This window comes from Amborella trichopoda, chromosome 7 (genome assembly GCF_054954075.1).
Source record: "Amborella trichopoda isolate Santa Cruz 75 chromosome 7, AtrichopodaSantaCruz75HAP2 v2.0, whole genome shotgun sequence".
Classification (NCBI taxonomy): domain Eukaryota; kingdom Viridiplantae; phylum Streptophyta; class Magnoliopsida; order Amborellales; family Amborellaceae; genus Amborella; species Amborella trichopoda.
The window spans coordinates 8,573,945-8,597,831 of record NC_142342.1 but is presented as its reverse complement, the minus strand read 5'-3'; the positions used below and the strand labels follow the sequence as shown (position 1 = coordinate 8,597,831).

Genomic DNA, 23,887 nt, shown 5'->3' with positions numbered 1-23,887 from the left:
TCCCATGACTATAGAGAGGGTAGAGATGAATAGTTCGTCCACCCAAAGTGGAAAATTACAAGACTAGTAAAAGGATAGCAAAAGGCTGCCATCGTCAATCTTGACATCAAGATGGATGGATATGAGAAAAAAATGGATTTCAAGTTTTGGAAATAGTGGCATCAATGGCATTGAGGCCTCTCTCGCTCTTGCTCTAACTCACTTGATGAAGAACCAGAGCACCCAAAGCCATGGATCAAAGAGATTTGGGTTTCATAAAGAGAGGGGGGGGGGGGGGGGGGGAAGACAAGATGCCAAGGACACGGAGGAGTGGAGTTCGCTGAGAAGTGCACTTGGCCTAATCCTTTTTCGGCACAAACTTTCTCTCTCTAGTTTGATCTCTCCCTCTCTTTAATGGAGATATAGGGTTTTGATTGCACCTTTGAATTTGCAGATCTAGGGTGTTATAAAGCCAAGAATTAGCGTGTGTTTGTTGGAAAGGAAGTTTCCAGCCCATTTGACTAAATTTTGCTATTTTTTGCTGGTTATAGCGTTTGTGGCCAGATTTTAAAGGGACCTTGACTGGATTTATATGAGGGCCTGAATTTGGAGACATTTGGTTGGAATTTGATGCGGTTTTTGCTGGAAAAGGGGTTTTTCTATTGGATTTGAGGCAGAAATGAGATTCATTTCATTCGCAGGGAGAATCACTTTGACCTTATTTGTTGTTTTTCCAGCTCAAAGTAACATTGGTTTTTGCTTATATATATATAAAAAAGGAAGAATACGAGGAAGCTTTATCAGAGAAGAGCCCCATGGATTGAGAGTGAAGTCTAAGGTTAAGGGTGTTATTAATATACTTGGTTGTCGTGCCTTCGTTTTCTTGGTGACAAATGATGCTCGAAATTGTTGCAGGGTCATTAGATGGAGTTCGTCTTATGTGCTTAAAGTCAATATTGTGGGTGATAATAAGATCATCTTTTTTCTTCATTCGAGTAAAGATACTGCTTTAGCGTTAAGAAACAGGTGTGTTCGGGTTAGAGGGAAGTTGTTGTCTTTGGATCTTTCGAGACCCCATTCGCATCAATCATATCTTAGTAAAAGTACTGCTTGGGTTAGCTTTCTTGATATTTCTATTCATGCGTGGTCCATCTCTACTTTTCGTCTTCTTGCTAACAAATATAGAGCATTTGTGACGTAGAGAAGTTGGCTTTTTCTGGAGTTGATCTTCGATCTGTGAGGGTATGTATCTAGAGGGGTTCATCATTCCTAAATTTTTAACTTTAAAAGTGGGGTACAGTAGTTCCAGAAGTCAGGGTAGAAGGAGCCATTATTAAAAAAGTTGAGAATATTGCTACTGAGCTCAATGGTAAAAATGGATGGCAAGAAGTGGTTAGCCATCGTAGATCTATGCCGTAAAACTCAGTTCAGATTAGTTTAGGTTGGAACGACCCTGAAAGTTTAGGCACTCTAAAATTTCAAAAGTTAAAAGTAAAGAAACGGTGGATCCCAACTGGTCATTTAGCGCCTTCTACGCTTGCGTTACATTCAACGGATGTTGACTCTCCTGAAAGTCTACAAAGGTTTGTTGAGGCTCCAAGTAAGGTATGTGAGGGGCTACCGAATAAAGTCATGAAGGAAAGAGGACGTAAAGTCAGTGGGACTGATGATGAGGGAGTGGAAGGGTCATCAGGCTGTCAAGATAAAGCTACGGGTTTATCGGACTTGCTGTACTCGACAGTACTATGCAATTGGGCTTTCTTGTCATTGGCGGTAAGAGGTGGTGAATGTTCGCTATCTAAAGCATTTCTTTATCTCCCTTACTGCAACTTAGAGCCATCGGGAAGTCCAACAAAGGGGAAGCTCTTTTGAGAGAGACGCAGCGACAGGAAGTGGCATCTCAGGTAGTGTTTGTTCTTCTCGTTGCCATGTATCCATTGTGTTTTCGCAGGGTTGTCAGGAAGAAGCGCGTCTCTTAGCGACTGCCTTTTGATCCAGTTGCAATTAACCCTCTGGCCCTAGTTATTATAGAAGAGGATGTCAAGCCAATTGAGGAGATGGAGGCAAACGAGAATGTAGAACCTGTGGTGACCTCTACTGAGGAGGAGAACAATCTTTCGGAAGATGGAAATCTAGCTCTGGCTACTTTGGACTCAGAGGATGCTACCCCACTTTCTATTATCAGGGAGGAGCAGCCTCTGCTCCTTCACCTATCCAAGGTTAAGCTAGGCTTCTCAAAGGCAAATGATGATCATGCTGATGAAGGATAGGATTATGCACCAAATCCTTTGCTAGACGATGATAGCAAGGCAGCTAAAGAAGTAGTGAGTTCTATGGTGTTTGATAGCGGCATGGATTTCGACCTTCCCATAGGGGTCGTTTTTAAGGATCTTATGGAGAAATTTAAGGCGGAACAAATCCAGAGGGGCTCGTTGAAGAAGCGAAATCAAGGTACTAGAGATGGGGGTGTCTTTGATGTCACTCCCATGAAGGACGTAGCATCTAAGAAGAAGAGGGGTAAAAGCCTTATGACGCGCACGCGATCGTCTGTGATATTATTTGTGTGTGGAAAACAGGCTAATGCAAGTGGTGTGGTGACCAGAGATGTGGAAGTTGATGAGGTTGAGTCTTCTTCTTCTTCATCGTCATCGGAGGAGAGTGATGGAGAAACTGTGAAGGAGGCACTGCTGCTTGAAGAATTCTATTTTGGGCCAAAGGAGGATGGCTCAGGTTCTTCTCATCCTTAATTTCTTATGTTAGTGTTGTCTTGGAACGTGAGGGGTCTTGGTGATCCCAAAAGAAAAAAAGATGTTTTGTTTCTTGTAGGTAAATATAGACCTACTGCTCTAATTTTACAAGAAACCAAAATCCCTAGCCCTACTTTGTCTAGGGTAAGGGAGGTGTGGGGTCATAGAGCAGTAGACTTTGTGGGTATTAATGTAGTAGGACAGTCGGGGGGATTTGGATTTTATGAGACCCATCTATTTTTCTTTCCCTTTCAGTTGTTAAAGAATACTTTTTCTTACTTGTTGGCTTTGTAGGTCCTCAAGCTGATTTTCAATGGGGGCTTATAAATGTTTATGGACCACAAACTTCGGCTCAAAAAATTTGTTTTGTTTCTGATATGTCGGAGGTTATTGCATAGTTTCAATTTCCTATTTGTCTTAGGGGGGATTTTAATTTTACAAGATGGCCGGAAGAAGTCTTGTTGGGGGTTCTATTTCATCTTCGATACGTTTATTCAATTGTTTTATTGAAGAAAATGCTCTTATTGATTATCCAATAGTAGGGGCTAAATACACTTGGACCAATGGAAGCTCTATCAAGCTTTCGATATAAAAAATTGACAGGTTCTTGGTATCCCCTGAGTGGTCAGAATTTTTTCCATTGGCCTCTGTGAGAGCTCTCCCTAGACTCTCTTCTGACCATCCTCCGATTTTGTTAACCTTTAAGGGTTGCTCTCGTGGTATTAGACCTTTTCGGTTTGAAATTGCTTAGTTAAAGGCGAAAGAGGTCTCAGAAATTATAAAAAACACATGGGAGAACTCAGTCACCACTAGATCACTTGGTTATCAACTCCATAAAAAACTGGTAAATATTAAACATAAACTCTTGAAGTGGAAAAAGTAAAAGTATTCTTCCGTGAAGTGCAAGATTGATGCGCTTCTACTCTCTATAGAGGACCTGAACTTTGTGATGCATCAGAATGGTGAATGGTCTGAGGAGTTGGCGGTGGAGAGAAGTGAAAAACTCAATCAGTTACAGGAGTTTAGGAGGGTGGAAGAAGTATACTGGAGACAAAGGTCGAGGGTCAAGTGGCTTAAGGAAAGAGCATTTGAACACAAAATATTTACATTCTATTGCCAATGCAAGGAGACACCAAAACGATATTTCTGGTTTGTCTGTAAATGGGGTTGATCAAGAGGTCAGTGAGGGTATGTCCCAAGTTGTTGTTGATCACTTTCAGTGGGCATTCTCTTTGTAGGTCTCTCACGTACCCAAGTTCAGCATGGTGGGTTTTAGAGTTATCCAACCTCACTTTATTTCGACTTTAGATAGGGAGGTGTCGATGGAGTAATTAATAAAGGCGGACTTTGCCTTACCTAGTGATAAGTGGGTCGGACGGTTTCCCTCTTATCTCTTTTTATAAGTTCTGAAGTCTTATTAATTCAGAGCTTTTAAAAATGATAAGGGGGTTTTTGAGGAGAGGGGAGTTGTTCAAGGATGTGAATTCTACGTTTATTGCTCTAATACCAAAGAAATCAGTGATAGCTACTTTGGGAGATATTAGACCTATTAGTCTGCTCACGAGCCTTTACAAAATAGTGGCTAAGGCCCTGACTGTGAAACTTAAGGAGGCCCTACCTTAAATCATTTCTGGACCACAAACGACTTTTATGATGGATAGATCGATCACTGATAATGTATTAGTAGCACAAGAATGCATGCACTCTAAAATTATTGATGGTAATCCTGGAGTGGTCAATAAATTAGATATGGAGAAGGCGTATGATAGAGTAGAGTGGAAGGTTTTACTTGAAATAATGAGAAATATGGGTTTCAGTAATAAGTAGAGACAGTGAATTTTGGGATGCATTTCGTCGGCACACTTCTCGGTTATCTATAAAGGTAGTCCGATTCGTTTTTTTAAAGCCACCAGTGGACTGCGTCAAGGAGACCCTTCTCCCCATTCCTCTTTGTAATTTACGCATAATGCTTCAGTTTAACGTTCTCCAATGTAATGTGTAATGGTCATTTTGCAGGTTTTCAGCTTCCTAATGATGGCCCTTACGTTTTTCATCTTCGGTATGCAGATGACACGCTTTTGTTTTGTGGAGCTTAGAGAACTGAAGTATCCAATATTGTTGTTTTTTTGAAGTGTTGTGACAAGGCTTTAGGCTTAAAAGTAAATTTTACAAAAACTAGCATGGTGTGCCTTAATTGCATAGAAGATGATGTTTCTCTTTTAGCTCAAGAATTTGGTTGCAAGATGGATAAGTTTCATATTACGTACTTGGGTTTACCTTTATCTGTTGGTAGTCTCCCCATTGCAGTATGGGACAAAATTTTTCAGCGCATTCAAATGAAGTTAGATCTTTAGAAGTTCAAATATTTGTCTTTTGGGGGCAAAATTACGCTTGTTAAGGCATGTTTATCAAACCTGCCTATCTATCAGATGTCTATTCTTCAGATCCCTACTTCGGTGGCAAAGAAGATTGAGTCTATGAAGAGGAACTTCCTTTGAGGATCTTCGATAGATAAGAAAAAGTTCTACCTTCTGCGATGGGATAGAGTTTGTACATCAAGGGAGGAAGGAGGCCTTCGCATCAGAAAGATCAAGTTGGTTAATTATGCTCTGCTCTGCAAATGGTGGTGGAGGAGTCTGACTCTCAAAAACTATCTCTGGTACCAGGTGCTCATTTCAAAGTATAGTGTTGATAAATTCGGCATGTGGCTAGGGACAATGAGAGGAACCACAGGTATGTCAGTTTGTTGGAAGGCTATTTAGTTGTGTAAAGGATTCATCCATAGAGATATTAGATGGTGTATAAGCAATGGAAGTAATATCTCCTTTTGGCATCATAAATGGGAAGGGCATTCTCCTCTAAAATTACTTTTCCCATTGTTGTTTCAAATAGTGGTTAATCAAGATACATATGTCTCAGCCAATTATGCTCGCCGAGGTGACCAAATAGTCTGGAATATAGATCTTCCATGTAATAGAAGTCTTGATTTGCTCTTCTCTCAACTTTATGGCCTTCTTAAGATGCTGGAAGATGTTTATATTCCTTTGAATGCAAATGATGAAGTGGCGTGGGAAATTGATAAGAATGGCCTTTTTTCAGTTAAATCCATGTATTATTTGCTCTTTCATGATAGGGTAAGATAGTCTAAGCCAATTCTTGCTCGGATTTGGAAGTGGCCTCTTCCTTTGAAGTTCAAGGATTTTTGTGGTTAGCGGCCCAAGATCGAGTGCTCACTATTGATAATCTCATTAAGTGTGGAAAGATTTTACCAAATATTTGCCTATTGTGTAAGGCGGATGGGGAGTCAGGTAACCATTTGTTCCTACATTGTACATTTGCTAGCCATATTTGGAGATGGTTTTTCGCGAAGTTGGGAGTTGCATTGGTAATGCCCCTCTCAGTAGTGGGGATAATAGAGGGCCTCTCAGTTCCACTTCCGAAGCTGGGGGCTATTACTTAGCAAATTGTTAAAGGAGTCATGCTTTGGGAAACTTGGAAAGAGAGGAATAAGAGAGTCTTCAAAGGGGTGACTTTGTCTTGTGAAAAGGTCTTGGATAGAATTATGCACTGTATTTGATCTTTTCTTTCGATTACTCCAGAGGGGCAGGATATCACTGAATTAGATGTTGGAAGAAATTTAGGTGATATCTTCCACTTGAATTTCACTAAATGTAGGCCTAAAGGGAGATGGTTTCCACCACCACAGGGGGTATATAAATTAAATTTCGATGGCAGCTCGATAGGCAACCCGGGTGTATCTGGCTTTGGAGGTAAGATTCAAAATTGGGATGGAAATGTGGTTCTTTCTTATGCAGGTCCTCTTGGTATTCAGACTACTAACTTCGTTGAACTCTCTGCCCTTCTTTTTGGTCTGCGTACTATTGTGGATAGGAAATTGGGGCATGAGTTCGTTCTATAGGGGAATTCTCTTAATGTGATATTGAGGTGCAAGAAGGAACAACTTCTCTCGTGGGAACTAAAACTGTTGTTGTTGCAAGTTTTGGATTTATCCTCTTCCCTCTATGTTTCCTTTGTTCACGTTTATAGGGAGGCGAATGCCTTGGCAGATTTTCTTGCCAAAGGTGGTACTACTCTTTCTGATGTATCTGTTTCGGAATCTGTAATTTCATTCTAAAGCAATAAAATTTCATGAACTTTCAATAAAAAAAAGGCTGGCATCAACCATCAATGGTTGGCAAAAGATAGTTGAGGAGACGTATTGGGTTGGTACTTAGGGCAAGTTTTCTATGATTCCCCTGCCAAATAAAACTTATATGCTTCCCCTTATTCAACCGTCCATTCTGAATGAAGGGTTAAGATTATCCCAATCACAATGTCACATCTCTACACTATTTTATTTTTAATTTTTTATATGAAATAGTTTGACACCAAATTTTGGGCTTCCAATCCTCTATTAGACTTGCACTTGTAAAAAATATAAAAAAAATATTCCCAATAAAATAAAATAACCAAAATACCCCTGAAAGTTTTAAAGGGTATTTTGGTCATTATATTCTTTCGAAAAATCAATTTTATTATTTGGTGCGCCCCAATGAGAAGATGACACGTACCAAATTTTATATTCATATAGTTTGTACTAAAAAGAAATAAAAATAATACTCTGAGGCGTTGGATCTAGGAACAAACGACTAGTGACTCACTTGATCAAAATTGGATGGCTGGATGATAGGGGAAGCGTAGATCTTCTATGCTGTAGGGGAAGTATAGAAACCTTTCCCTAGTATTTATAAGCTACTTGTTCTATATTATAATTTGGGATTGTATACTATGAGACCCTTTATCTTTATTACAAGGAGGTAACAATTATTTATACCCATTACCTGTCAAAGTGGATGGCTTATGCAAAGTTTGATAAAAACATTTTGAACTTTGTGTCTAGTCAATGACAATCTTATAACCATCTGATTTGAAATTTGATGGACAAGAGTATTTGTGGCCTCCCAAAGTAAATTGTCTCTTTATATGCTTTTTCATATAGTTTTCCAATTGTGATTATCAAATTTCATAATTCATCATTTGCACTCTTTTCTTGTGTTTTGAGTATCAATGTGAACCTAGTAGGAATGGAACGTTAGATGTCAAGTGAAACCCGCCTCCCTGACCCCTATGCCTTGAGCGGATTGCTCATATTCATTACTTGAAAGATTATTTGATTTCCAAACCCCATTTTTCATGCTAACTATATTTTCCATTTTGCTTCCTTCTGCATTAGCAAGTACTAGATATAACACAGTCGAATTTTATGCACTTGAGACGGGTATTTCATTGGCAATGGAATGAATTATAGACCTCTTGTTATTGAAAGCGACTCCAAGCTTATTGTTGATTCTACAAGTCGTCGTTGCAGGCCTCCTTGAAGATTGCATTTAATCTTGCTCTGATACTAATGAAATAAAGACTTTATGTGTTCTTGCCGGAGTATATATATTCTTTTTTTTTTCTTCTTTTTCTATTCTTTTTCTCTTTCTTCACGGCTTAGATCACTCACAAGTAGTCCTTTTACATTAATTCAACTTCAAAAGAAATAAAAGAAATAAATTTAGGATCTCAAAACTTGATGTCACTATAAACCTTCTTTTTAATAACCAAATAAAGACACAAACTATACTTGTGAATAATAAAAGACACAATGAGTAAATATGACAAGAAACAATAAAGAGAGTGTCATAAATTATCTCAACCGGGCTTCTTATACCACACACCAAGTCATCAGCTTCCGATGGCATGGGATAAATTGTCAACCTTCAATCTCAATCTCGAGAAAGCAAGTTTAGGCCAAACCCTCTAATGGAACAAGATCTCATTTCAATCACAAATCTCAAACTTAGGTAGAACCCCTTGATAACCTAGTTGAGAGAGATATCATCTTCTTTCTACACCTTACACCGTTTAGCCCTAACTCAACTAGATAGGAGAGAGATATCAAGACACCATGAGTGCAAACCCAACAAAATGGGAGAGAGAGTTTCCATGAGAGAGAGAGAGTTTCCTTCTAAGTGGGGCGTACCCCCTATTTTTCATAAGAGAGAGAGAGAGAGAGAAATTGGTGTAGAGAATATTGGATAGGGTCCATCCCTCTATATAATGTTTCAAGTGCTTTTAGGATTTCTTAGGGTTTTTTATAGTTTGAGATTGAATATGTACCCTTGATTTTGGGTGATTTGTGGGGTGAGAGATATGAGCCCTCAATTCCATAGATAGGCCATCAAGACTATATGAAATGTGCTACAACCTTTATCTCCTATTTCTTAAACCATTTTTCTATCAATTAAAATAAATAAAGAAAATATCAATTATAATATACTCATGCATAAGCCTCTTCACACATGCCTTATTTAATTTCAAAACTTCCTCAAAGCACAAGCTTTACAAAACATAGGCTATATTTACTCTCAAGTCATAAGCTTGAACATATAAAAGGAAAGCTCCAAGAGGTGGGGCATGCCACCCATGATGGCAACTAATGGGCCCTCACCAACTTGCCACGGTGGGCCCATGTGTACAAATGGGCCCCCATGTAATTTTAAATAATTTTAAAATCAAACAAATATTTTTAGCATTTATTTGAATATTTAAATCAATGTCAAATCAATATTTCTCTTTTTATAAATCCAAATTTTATGAATAAAATACTCAGATATCTATAAAAAATTCAAATAACAATTCTAAGAATAAAATATCATAAAAAAAAAACATAATTAACTACATTTGATAGGAAAATGATCCATATAGTTTAAAAATTAATAAACAAACACTGGGACACTCCACCTTCTACTATGGACTACAATCCACACTTCCTTTCTAAAACCAACCTAGTGTTGCTCATGACCCACACAGTTCATGTAGGGGCTCACTAGTGGGTCACCAAAATCTAACCAATAGGCAAGAGGTTGTAATCCCAGTATATAGATTTCAGGTTCTCCCCTAGAGACATACCAATGCCACCTAGACCTAATGTAATCCACAGCTCTATAGTTCATAGGGATTATCTCTCACACATATACAAGTTTCACCCTGAAAAGTAGTTCACTTTCCGGAAAACAGCTATCATATGTATATGTCGTGTGATAGTACGTGGATGAGGCTTTAGCCCCCGTCTTTGAAGGCCTGCATCACACACAAGAGTCACACGGTCCCTCGGCTCACTCTTCTGGGCATACTCCGACCTCATCTAGGGATGGCTCATTATAACCCTTATCGGTTTAATCTTTATACTCATGTAACATAGTTTTTTCCCAACCGTGCTGGCCTAGCACATCAAGCTCAATCCAGTATCAGCAAACATTGTTTGCTTAGTATGGTCCATACATGACCGCACACCCACTTAGTTCATGTTCCATTATATCAAGAGTTCAATTCCAAGTACTCATAAGGCTTTTAATGACCACATATACTTAACAACCTTCACCACTCCAAAAGATTCCCATACCCAAATATATCTAAGCTGTAGTTCATTCTTAGGTATGATAGATTCATAATTATTTTTCTTTTTTTCTTTTTATGTTGAATTCAGTGTAATTATTCAACGGTGGATGAATGTACTGCAATTTGTACAATCATTTATTGAAAGCCATCTAAGTTGAAGAATAATTTTATATAATGTGGTAGAAAAGGTGTTTTTAATTTTTTTATTTTCTTTTTCTACCCCACTTAAAATGTATTTTAAAAAGAACAATAAATTTAGAAAGAAAAAAAAAAGGAGCTACGTGAAGAGAGAAACAAGTGGCTATTGAGAGGCAACATCTGACCATTCTCTATCTATAAGTATCTCTCTGAATTTCCTTCAAGTGGCTATATATGGGAAAGGGTTTGGAGAGGCTTAGGTACCTTGCACGAGCTTCTCTTTCTCTAAAACTTCTTTCTCTCTCGTAAGCTTCCTAGTGAGCTGAGCACAAGGACATACATCTCATCTCTATGAGAGCCCTCCAGCATCGTAGGATAAGATTAAGCACCGTCTTCCCTCTCACAACACTTTCTCTCTCTAGATCATTTGTTAACCCTTATTTTGCAACAAGCTTCTCTGCCCTCATCTACAATATGCTGATGGAAAACACACTCCCAATGGTTTTCTCTCTCAAATCTCTACTAATTTGGTGAATTTGTATTATGATTTTATTTATATTTTGTATCTCAAATATTAATTTAAAGTTAGGGAAAAGTTTGCATGAGCAAGGAGAAACTATAACACATCATTTTGAGGTTGTTGGTATGATTTTATGTTTAGTTTTGATGAGTATATGCTTGCTGAAAATTAGCTTAGGGTTGCTTGGATGAGGTTTTTACAATAATTGCAGTCAATTTTGGGTTTTGATTATTTTGTGCAATGATCTTTGTGCATCATTTTTAGAGTCCTAAAAAAATTACAGTAAGATTTTTTAGAATGTTTTTTATAGGAAAAGAAAGGGTTATATGTTATGTGTTTGCTGATTTTTCTAGTTGAGTTCAGAACTCAATTTGCATATCACTATAGCTCTATTTACTTTTAAAAATCAGAAAGATCCACTATATTTGGGCCAACACATAAATGATCTTGTCTATGAAGGAGAAAAACAATATTACGTTCCAGTAAGGAAATTTCACCATCATTTAATGGTGTGGTTTGTATAAGGCTGCAACCTTAAATAATTAAATTAAGGTGCACCTCCAAAGTTTATCATGAGAAGCAATTTTGGTGTCGAAATTTCTCAAGATGGCGCAAGAATCTATTTTTGTTTCTATAATAAAATTTTAAACTTCAAAAATGATTGAAATCAAGCAGATCTGTAGACACATGAAAATATTGAAAATAGACAATCTAGATATTTTGTTGCGAGATACATTATTTTTAGGTCTTGAAATCTCTCTTTTTATCCATATCTATTATATCGGTATCAAGATGATAAAGTGGATGGTTTTCACATCAAAACAACTTTTTTCCAAGGATTTTATATTTGCACCTTAACTCTACATTTTAACTGTACATTTTAAGGTGTCAACCTGATATAAACTCTTTCGTTTAATGAATCCGAGTGTTAAAGAATAATTTCACGAGATTGGTTGTGCATATTTACTATAGAAACGGAAGATACAAACAATCAAAATTATCAACTCCCTACCTCAAACCTTGGATCGGTTGTAATGAGGCCCTCAAAATGTTTAAACAAATTTATACGAGCTCTTATGTGGTTTTGCACGTTTGCAACTCGATATAGGCGGAGGACCATACATAGCTTCATCGATCTATATTTAACACTCTAAGTTAATTTGAAAACAGCAATGAACATGGATCTTGAATTTGAAGAAAGATAGTTATGTATGAGCATGTATACTATGCTCCCTCGAGAGCATACTATACATTAACTCTTTGGGCAAAACGCTTGTGTGTCTTTTTTCTTTTTTTTTTGGGGGAAATTTCAGGATCCAATTAATTATATCTAGATTTTTTTTTTTCTGAAGAAAAAGAAAATTGTATTTTGATTATTTAGGTTATCTTGGATCTATAATAATTGTTAATGAGATATACCCTTGTTATTTTTAACCTCCATCAATCACAACAAACCGTCTTCCAAAAGGGATTTACCAACCAAAATTTCCTTTGAAGCCTGCAAATATACTCCATAAGATAAAAACCCAAGATTCACTTCCAACATCTGTCTAAAGAATTATCCTGTGGATTATTTATCTTGGCATTTTGGGCTCATGAAAAAAAGACTTCAACAATATTTTCAGCAAGGATTCGCAAAAGTTCATACATGGAATGTTCCCACACATGATTACTGCTGCCATTTGCTTGTGAGTGTTCATATTGTCTTATAAATAAATTTTTGAAAGAATTGCTTATACATGCTTGTGTTGACAATATGTTGTTTTATTAGTGAAGGCAAGGTCCAATTGATAGTCATTCAGACGACCATTTAATATGAAAAACATCATTATGTTTTTATATAAATAAACCTTCTCGAGATCATGAAATCTCTATACAAAAAATCTAGGGAAACTATCTTCATATCCACTCTTTTCAAGTATCATTTCTTGATAAGCCTAATGTTTCAAAAAATATCTTTTAATTCCTGGTCACATCAAATCTATTTTTTAACTTAAACAAATGTGAGAAAGACATGTTCTTTCTAAACCCAATCATTTCTCTCTTTTCACTTATATTTTCGCATATCTCTCACCCTCTCTCTCCTCCCGTGTTTCTTGAAACACCTTACCCTCTCGTAACCTCTCACCTCCATGAAGCCTCTCTCTAGAAGTTTGGGAGGATGGGCCGTTGTGGCCAAAACTCCGACCATATTCTCATCGAAAATGTTAATTTCCGGATCGATCTTACCCTAACCCTAGTCAGGGATTTCAGCGATGGATTCCTAGCTGGAGACTCATTCTCAGGTGACCGGTGTTGAATGGTGATAAAAAAAATCACATGATATATGTTTTTGTCTTTTATCATTTGTTTGGGGCCTTTTTTATCACTGTAATTAGGTGGCTTGTATAAAAGCAAAAAACAAAAGGGTTTTTTATGACACATGATTCTTCTTGTTCTTGAACTCCTCTCTCTCTCTAGAAAAGGGGCTAGGGCTTCCAGGATTGTGTTGACAAAGGGAAGGGGGCGCAGAAGAATCTTCTTGTTCTATTTTTAGGAGAAGTGGTATGAGCGTGTGTTGCTCATGTTCTTGGGTTATTCAAAAGCAGGGTAAATCGTGTTCTTTTGGATGATCACAAGGAAGGTATTTTTTGTGATGTTTTTTCATCAATTTTCTTTTTTTAAGATAACATTGTATCCCCTTGTAAATTTCTCTTTTGATAGTGGAATACTTGCCGGCTTGCCTGTGGACATAGCCCTATGGGGTGAACCACGTTAAATTTGTGTTGTAGTTTGTCTCTCTAATTTTTTCTCATGACTATATTTTTCATCTCTAATTTATTTTCTTAAATTGTTGCACACGATCCTTAAGCTTATTATTGGATCATCGATTTTACATACTTGGCATTAAGTGTGTGATATTTGATGATTGGTTAAATTAGGGTTTCAGGTATTCGGATCTTCAACAAGTGGTATCAGAGCATTAGGTTTTGTACAATATACTTTGGAAAATGGCGAGTAATCGGTTTGAGGTGGAGAAATTAGATGGACAAAATGATTTTGAGATTTGAAAAATTCAAGTTCATGATCTTTTGGTCCAATAAGGGTTATACAAAACATTACTCGAAAAGAAAAAAAACCGGAGTTTATGAGTAATGAGGATTGGGAGGAAATGGACCTTAAGGCTATGGCTACAATTTGATTGTGCTTAACAAATAAGCTTTTATTCAATATAGTAGGAGAGAAGACGACAAAGCGCTTGTGGGAGAAATTGAAAAGTGTTTATCAAAACAAGTCTCATACGAATCATATTCTATTAAAGAAAAAATTATTTAGTTTAAGGATGAAAGAAGGGACAAAAGTTTCTGATCATTTGAATACTTTCAATAACATTATTTGCGAGCTTGATAGTGTTGGTGAAAAAATAATAGATGAGGACAATTGAGTAAGTTTGTTATGTACTTTACCGGAATCTGATGATAATTTAGTGACAACATTAAGTTGCACTAAAGAATATTCACTTGACTTAAGTACGGTGACTAGTGCTTTGCTTGCCCACGAACTCCGAAAAAAGGCATATATTGGAGAACCGGAATTGAAAGTGCACTTTTCAAGTGGTCGTTCAAGTGAGAGAGGTAATTCCTCTCGAAATTTTTATAGATCTAAGTCGAAAGGTCGATCTAAGTCTAAAGGTCGAGAAAGAAGTTTGTTTTGTTGGGGATGGAAACTAATGAGTCCAAAAATGAGGGGAATCAAGGGGAGGAATCTGCATCTAATTTTATTGAAGAATAGGTTTATGTTATGGGTAGCAATCCCAAATTCCATCAAAATTGAATTTTGGATAGTGGTGCTACACATCATATGTGTCCACACAAGTCATGGTTTAGTTCATATGAACCATGTGATGGTGGTTCCGTGTTGATGGGAAATAATCAAGTAGTAGAATAGTTGGGATTGGTATGGTGAAATTAAGGATGTATGATGGAAGTATCCGTACACTTGAGCATATTCGACATATATCGGACTTGAAGAAAAGTTTAATTTCTCTTTCTTTATTGGATTCCCATAGCTATAAATTCATCAAACAATGGGGAGTTCTCAAAGTATCTAAGGGTGCTCTTGTTGTGATCAAGGGTATTAGAGTTGGGAACTTGTATAAGCTATTGGGAAGCTCCGTTGTTGATGATGCGGTAAATTTGGTAGTAGAGAGTAATGATCTTCCACTATGCTTATGGCATATGAGGTTGGGCCACTTGAGTGAAAAGGATACGGAGATTTTGATGAAGAGGAAGCTAATTCCCACCACAAAATTTGGGGAATCCGAATTTTATGAGCATTATGTCTATGGGAACAACATAGACGAATTTTCAAAGTCGGAAGCCATACAAGTAAGAGAATACTTGATTATGTTCACTCGGATTTATGGGGGCCCTCACCTATAATGTCATATAATTGTATATTATATTTTATTTCTTTTATAGATGACTTCTCAAGGAAGGTATGGGTGGCCACTCTTAAATCAAAGAGTGATGCATTTTTGGCCTTTAAGCATTTTAAGACCGAAGTTGAGAAGAGTACGAGGCGCAACATCAAACACTTCACACCGAAAATGGGAAGGAGTACAATTCCAATGAGTTTAAAAATTTTTGTAAAGATGAAGGAATCAAGAGACAGTTCATCACAGTTTACACTCCCCAACAAAATGGTGTTCCAGAAAGGATGAATCATATATTAATGGAGCAAGCAAGAAGCATGTTGAGCAATGCCGGATTAGAACAAGAGCTATGGGCCGAAGCCGTAGCTTTGGGGGAGAAAACACTACAAAAGGTATGGTTCGGAACTCCTTGTGATTATTTTGATTTAAAGATTTTTTGTTGTGATGCTTATGTTTTAATTCCTAGTTGTCAAATAAATAAGCTTGAGCAAAAATCAAAGAAATACATTTTTGTTGTATATAGGAAAGGTGTGAAATGCTACCGGTTATGGGATCCAAGTGCTCAAAAGATAATTACAAGCCGAGATGTGGATTTTGATGAGTCATCCGTGTTGACAAGAGATATAGAAAATGAGATTAAAAAAATGAACGAATCTCATAATGACACTCAAGAAATTGATTTTCAACCTTATGTCACATCATCTAGTGACTGCTATATGCTGGAAGAAGCACCCATGAATAAGTCATTGATGAAGAAGAGCAAGTTGGTTAACCAAGTGATTCCCATGAAGAATTTGCACCATCCATGACAAGAAGGTCTACAAGAGTAATTCGTCCACCCGAATGGTTTAGGGACTATGTAGATCCTGAAGTACTAAATGCTTTGGTTATTAAGAATGAAGAACCAAGCACTTACCAAGAAGCTATGGAATGGAATGATTCCATATCTTGGAAAAAGGCCATGGAAGATGAAATGTGAACTCAAGACTTTGGGATTTTGTAGAGTTGCCAAATGGTAGAAAAGTGGTTGGTTGCATGTGGGTGTTCAAAATCAATAAAGGGTTTGATGGAAGTTTAGAAAGGTATAGGGCAAAGCTAGTTGCAAATGAGTTTGCACAAAAGGAAGGTGTCGACTTTTTTGAAATATTTGTCCCAGTTGTCAAGTTAGACTCCATAAGGTTGGTGTTTGGGCTTGTTGCATTGCATGATTTGGAACTTGAACAAATGGATGTAAAAACGACATTTTTGCATGGTAAACTTGAAGAATAAGTGTACATACAACAACCGGAAGGATTTTTTAAAAAAAGAAAAGAAATGTGAGTGTGCAAGTTGAAGAAATCCATATATGGACTCAAGCAAGCATCAAGGCAATAGTACAAGACTTTTGACATGTTCATGATTGGTGTTGGATACCATAGGAGTGATTATGACCATTGTGTTTACATAAGGATTTTTTCTGATGGTTCTTATTTAATCTTAGTCTTGTATGTTGATGATATGCTTTTGACATGCAAGGATAAAACTAGGATTGATGAGCTCAATGCATCTTTGAGCAAGAGTTTTGAAATGAAAGATCTCGGGCAGGCAAAATAAATACTTGGAATTGAAATCCAAAAAGATCGACGGAGTAAGACTTTATCACTTTCACAAAAGAGTTTTGTGGAAAGATGCTTGAAAAGTTTGGCATGAACAAGGCAAAGCCGGTGAAAACTCCATTAGCTCCTCATTTTAAGTTGTCTTCCAAGCAAAGTCTGAAGAACGTAGATGAAAAAGAGAATATGGCTAAGGTGTCATATACAAGTGTTGTGGGAAGCCTAAAGTTTGTCATGGTGTGTACTAGACTAGACATAGCATATTTGGTTGGTGTCTTGAGTCGCTTTTTGGCAAATCCCGAAAAAGGTCATTAGGAATGTGCAAAATGTGTGCTTTGTTATTTGAGAGGTACGAGTGATTATGTCATGGCATTTAGCAAAGGCTTGGGGCAGATTTAAGGCTATGTTGATGCAAATTAGACCGCTGATCTTGATAGAGGAATATCAACTACCGGCTATGTTTTCAAGTTTGGAAATGGGCCGATAAGTTAGATGTCTAAGCTTCAATCAGCGGTGGCATTGTTCACCATCGAGGTGGAATACATGGCGGCAACCGAAGTAAGAAAAGAAGCGGTTTGGCTTCAAGTCCTTATAGGAGAATTGGGTATCAATTTTAAGCCCATGGAAATACTTTGTGATAATATGAGTGTCATTAATTTGGTTAAGATTCTCGTTTATCACAAGATGACGAAGCACATACTAGTTCGATACCATTATGTTCGACAAGTTGTTGAAGATGGTTTGGTTCGTTTGGTGAAAGTTGGAACCAAGGAAAATGTGGCGGATGTGCTCACGAAGACGGTTCCAATAGAGAAGTTGGAATGGAGCCTAACTTCTCTAGGCTTCACAAATAAGTAAAAAGGGAATTATCAGCAAGGCAAATAGGTGATTTACTATCAAAGTAGAAATTGTTGAATAGTGATAGAAAAATCACATGATAGATGCTTTTGTCTTTTATCATTTGTTTGGGGGCTTTTTGGTCACTGTAATTAAGTGGCTTGTGTAAAAGCCAAAAACAAAAGGGTTTTCTATGACACACGATTCTTCTTGTTCTTGAACTCCTCTCTCTCTAGAAAAGGGGCTAGGGCTTCTTGGGTTGTGTTGAAAAAGATGCGGTGAAGAAGAATGTTTTTGTCTTATTTTTTGGAGGGATGGTATGAGCGTGTGTTGCTTATATTCTTGGATTATCCGAAGTGAGGCAGTGCATATCGTGTTCTTTTGGATGATCATAAAAAAGGTATTTTTTGTGATGGTTTTTCATCAATTTTCTCCTTTTAAGGTAACATTGTATCTCCTTGTAAATTTCTCTTTTGATAGTGAAATACTTGCCGGCTTGCCCGTGGACGTAGCCCTACGGGGTGAACCACATTAAATTGGTGTTATGGTTTGTCTTTCTAATTTTCTCTCATGACTATGTTTTTCATTTCTAATTTATTTTCTTAAATTGTTGCGCATGATCCTTGAGCTTATTATTGGATCATCGATTTTATATACTTGATATTGAGGGTGTGATATTCGATAATCGATTAAATTGAGGTTTTGGGTATTCGGATCTTCAACAATATGGAAGCCAAACACCCTGATTCTCCATCCATCAATGGCTCCACCTCTGGTTTCACGACCGGATTCAGGCCGGCGTCAATTGTTGTTGGGGAAAGAGAGCTCTTCGGCTTCAAGATTTGCAGAGACAGCGTGAGGAACCATGGCCTCTTGCGCTGCTGTTTGCAGTTGTTGTACTTGCGGCCTCGTCAATCTCTTGGTTTTAGCCATGGTCAAATTACCAGCAAGTCTATGCAAGAGAGCGTTGAGGAGAAAGAAGCGAGAGAAAAAGGGCAAGAAGGATGTGCTTATACCTAATCGATCGGAGTTGCTGGTTCACCCTATAAGACCAGCCCCAACTGGGCCAGAAAATTGGCCGGAAATTGCCGAAAATTGGCCGGAAAAGTCATCGAAAAAGCAGGTGGAGGAGATGGTGGGAGAAGATGCACACTGGTTTTTGGAGGAGTATACAGTGAAACATTGCTTTCTCTCTCTAAATATGCAGTATCCGTTGCATTTCTCTCTCTCTAAATACACCGCAATCGCCGTCCTTTTTTTTTCATGTAAGAACTATAAACATTCTTTTTGTAAGAAAAAAAGTCCGGAGGATTGCTTTTAGTAAAGGCATATCTTTTTAGATTTATTTGGCTTAAAAAATACATTTAAATTAGCTCAATGGGTTAGAAGAAATAATATCTACAATTTTTATGTCCTAAAATATCTTTTAAAACTTCAAGTCTATTGTGAAATGAAACCTTAAAAACAGAATATATAAAGATATTTTTTCAAAAATCTATAACATTTTTAGAAAAACACTTTCATACTTCTGAAAATCAACAAAATCCAAAAGTGTGTTGGAATAAGCAGTCTCCATGTCATGTAACTTACCAGTGTAACACCAGAAACTAGGAAACAGTCACCTTATTTCGCAGAAATTGTGGATTAGTAGAAAGATTGGATTGAATTACTCGAAATCCTGCCAACAGTAAAAGAAAATCTTAGAAATTGAAAACAGTTCATAGAAGTTCATTTGTAGGTTCAAGCTTTGACTTACCAGAGTCATGATTCTTAATCTGAAACCAACTCTGGCAAATCTGATTAAGCAACCCACTCGAATCTCCCTTAATAAAATACAAGATTTTTAGGACAAGTGGCCTAAGGTCCGAGTGACTTCGGTAACTTTGAGCACGAGCCAGTGATTTTCTAGTTATTGTTTTTATTGTACAAGAGGCATTTTAAAAAATTTGTTCTCTTTCTTCACTCTCTCATTGGTTAGAGTGCTCCTTATAAAGAAAAAGAGCCGGGGCTTAAATGGTTAGTGCTTGATCATATGTAATGCTACGTCCTAGGTTCAATTCTTACAAAAGATAGGGGGCCTTTGAAATAAGGATACATGTGATCTAGCCGGAATATAATAATTTTTTGTTAAAAATAATTTGTTTTTCTTAAGTCTAGATCATTTACAAGTAGTCATTTTACAATATAATAACTTTAAATAAAATAATACAATAGGATCTCAAAAACTTGAAGCTATTCAAAACTACACTTTTCATTAACAAAGAAAATATACAACATATACTTAGAAATAAAAGATATAATAAATAAATATGGAACAAATGAAAGAAAGTGTCGAAAATTACCTCAACTAGGCTCAGTACATCCTATGTCGAGTCTCCTCCTTTTAATGGTGCTCGAGATCTTTGATCGATTTCTTGATTTCTCCTTATGGCAAAACCCAAACAATGCTCATGGATTTCAATCTAGAACCACTCACCTAAGGCTTCAATGCTTAGGTATAATTCAAGCCCTTTGGCTTGATCTTTTTGAGAGATAGAAATAAAAAAAGGAATGAGAAAACTATTAGCTCGGGATGATTTTTTTTCTGCCCACAAAATCACATAACCAAATCCTAGCTTGATTTAGAACCCATGAGAGATATTCAATCTTAACCTAACGTAGCTTGGGTCTGCCTCCTTTAGGATAGTTTGTGAGATAGAGAAAGGTAGGCTAAGGTGGGGCTTCACCCCATAGGCTTCTTGAAAAAAGAGAGTAACCTATGTTGGCCGTGACCCCTTAGAGAGATTAGAGAGAGATTCTATTTTAGAGAGAGAAGAGAGAGTAAGTAAGAGGTGTAGAACAAGAGAGGAGAATGATCTTTTTTATAGATTTATCATGCATTAAGGTTTGTCATAAAATCGTAGGAGCAAATATTGACCGTCGATCTAAAGAAACTTGTAGGATGGGACATTTGAATCATCCATTCTCTAGATCCACTATCAAGTTACTAAGAAAGGTGCTATAATCCCCTTCCTAAACTTATTCCCCATCAAATACGTTACATAAAGAAAATATTTCTTTACTTTCTCTAATAGTCAATATCCATTCATTTTTTCTCAATCAAACCTTTTTTATTCTCAAGATTTTCTAAAACCGCATATGTCATTCTTTTATTGCAAGTAGGCTTCTCTCCAGAAAAGAAAAGACAACCATGAGATGCTTCTAACAATATTAACAATATTTAGTAAGAAAAAGCAATCCCCTATGGTTGGGGCATGCCACCCTTTGGTGGCTACTCATGAGCCCCATCCAATTGTTCCATGTGATTTAAATTGGCCTCCAATAATTATGGAGGGTCCCACATATTTTGGAAACAATAAAAATTGATTTTTATATTTTTTGAAATCTCTTAATTTATTTAAAGGGTGTGGTTTCCATAATGTTGCAATCTTAAACAATTGCGCACCTCCAAATTTTATTATAGCACATAATTTTGATGTAAAATTATTCTTAAGATTATCTCAAAATATATTTTAATATCTAATTATAAAATTTTAAACTTAAAAAATGATTAAAATCAAGTAAATCTATAAACATATGAAAATTTTGAAAATGAACAGTCTAAATAATGTGTTGTAAGATGTATCATTTATGAGACTCAAAATCATTTCTTTATACATAGTCACATATCTCGACATCAAGTTGATCAATTAGAGGGTTTTTCAATATTAAAATAACTTTTTCGATGGATGTTTGATATGCATCCGGTGTTCTACATTTTAAGGTTGCAACCTTATATAAACTTTTCCTTTATTTAAAACTTTAGAAATGAATTTATCTTGATTTATAAATCCAAATGACTAAACTAAAATATTAGAAGATTCGTTAAAATTCAAATAATCGTTTTAAAAATCAAATACTATAAATTAATTAAATTAAAATAATTTTAATAGGAATCAGATTCGAATAGGTCTAGGATTTAATCAACGCATAGGAGCACTTCACTTTCAACTGTGGACCACGATCTACACTAGCTTTCTCAAACTGACCCGATGGTTCCCATAACCCACAGCTACTATAGGGGCTCAGGATTGAACCGTCAAAATCAATCAATGGGCTAGGGGACATAATCCCAATATATGAATTGCAGATTCTCCCCTAGAGACAAACCATGATCCGCCAGACCATAATACAACCACGACTCTATGGTGTATAGGGATAATCTCTCGCACATGTACACACTTCACCCTCAATAGTGGATTATTATCTCAATATGGTTATCTATATACATGTCGTTTGATGATACAACGATAAAGTTTTAGTCATGTCTCTATAGACTATTCATCACACAAGAGTCACACAGTCATTCGGCTCTCATCCGGGCTACTCCGACCTCATCAAGGGCTAACCCACTAAACTCTCCTTAGTTTCATCTCTATGCCTAGGTTCCTTGGGTTTTCAATCTTGGCTGAGCTAGCACATGAAGCCTAATGTGAGTATTGACAAATTGCATTTGCTTAGTATGATCCACAAAAGGATCACACTCCCATTGAGTTTACGATTCATTATATATAATGCCCATGTAAGCTCTCATAATACCACATCAACCCATCAGCCATGTCCCCACTGACTCACCCAAAAACAAAAAAACATGGATGAGATTGTTTCATATCATTAAGCATTCGTCAGGCGATCCAACATTGGTTATTCAAAGCATTGTTTAATTACTCGAGCGAGCCAGTTCGGACTCACTCGAGTAACTCGGCAGGCCCTAGTATCCCCAAGTTGGTTGTCCAACTCGAGGATCTTAAAAAAAAAAATTCAAAAAAATCATAAAAATTTCATAAAAAAATAAAACTATTGATTATAAAGTTTTTATGTCTTCTATTATCTTGGCAAAGATTGTAAAGTGTTTTGGTCATGAATACTTGATTTTACCTTTTCCCTTCTTTTTGGATTATTACAACCATCCGATATGAAATTTGATAACTTGGATGTGTCACAAAGTTCGAGAAAATTTATTTTGAAGTTCGAACTCGATCAATGAAACAATTGCAGCCACCCAATTTCACATTCAACAGTCAGGATTAATGTGACCACTTTGTACCAAAAGTAAATGGTACCACTCATACTTTCCCTTTCTAAAATACACCAAAGCACAAATTGATTTTTTTTCAAAATTCTTTTTTTTGCTACTTTTTAACCTCATTTTAAGATATTTTCCATTTTTTAAAATTTTTTTTTTTTTCATATTTTTGTGCTTTTCAACACTTTTTGGTTTTCGCCAGCACTCACCCCAACTCAAACCGAGTTAGTCGGACACAATCCATGTACTCGGCTCGGTCCTAGACCGAGAGGCCAGCACAATTCGCTCTTTCCAACACGACTCAGAGGAAATGCGTTGATAGTATACCAAAGGCCTTGTGATTGGGACCTTGATTATGCTACTACTTTCTCCTCAAAATTTCATAAAATGACCAATTTCTAGATCGGTTGTTTCACATTTAAACCATGTAATTACCCAAAAAATTAAAAAATACTCAAAATGTTTCGAACTTTTTAATCCAACCTCTTTGCGTGTTTTCCACTACTCAAAACCAAAAACTTTTGGCAATCTCGAAGTGTAGCTTATTTGATTGCCAAAACCCCATGTTACCATATCTCGAAGTGTGCACCCATGCCAGCATTCATTATACAATCTCATTAGTTTCTATTACTTTGTAATCTTTTCAACTCCACATGCTCCCTATTTTCAGTATAGGGAAATTGCCCCAACCTTTGCAAACTCTTCATTATTTTCATACATGAAAAAGCAACGATGAAATTTATTTGGTAAAATCCCCTCTTCCATGGTGAAAGTTCGTATGGATATTAAATTAGGATTATATACTATCACACCAATTTTATTTTGTTTACAGAAATCACGGGTATCCTTAGCCATGGGATGCGAAATTTGACAGCTCAAAGTGAGTCACATAGTTGAAGAAATTTTATTTTGGTCCTTATGGCTAGTCAATGAATCGTGCCCAGCCACCCACTTTCACATCCAATAGCATATGATGATTATATAAAAAACCACCAACTATTTCAAAAAACGGGTAAGAGTATAAATGGTCTTATTGTATTCATTTCCTGTTTAATTAGTTAGTTGTAAAGTTGAAACCGATAAAGCACTTCAAATAATAGAGATTCGTATGTTTGCGCCCATTAATTCATTTAGCCATGAAAGTTTGTT

General features: G+C 36.6%; 1 long non-coding RNA gene across 1 annotated transcript; it reads left to right on the top strand.

The window, feature by feature from the left end:
• Nucleotides 1–17,875: 17,875 nt before the first annotated feature.
• LOC110008102 (uncharacterized) lies at nucleotides 17,876–19,093 on the top strand. Its single transcript, XR_016060027.1, has 2 exons — nucleotides 17,876–18,073; nucleotides 18,373–19,093. It is a non-coding gene; the product is annotated as an uncharacterized LOC110008102 (long non-coding RNA).
• The last annotated feature ends 4,794 nt before the right edge of the window (nucleotides 19,094–23,887 follow it).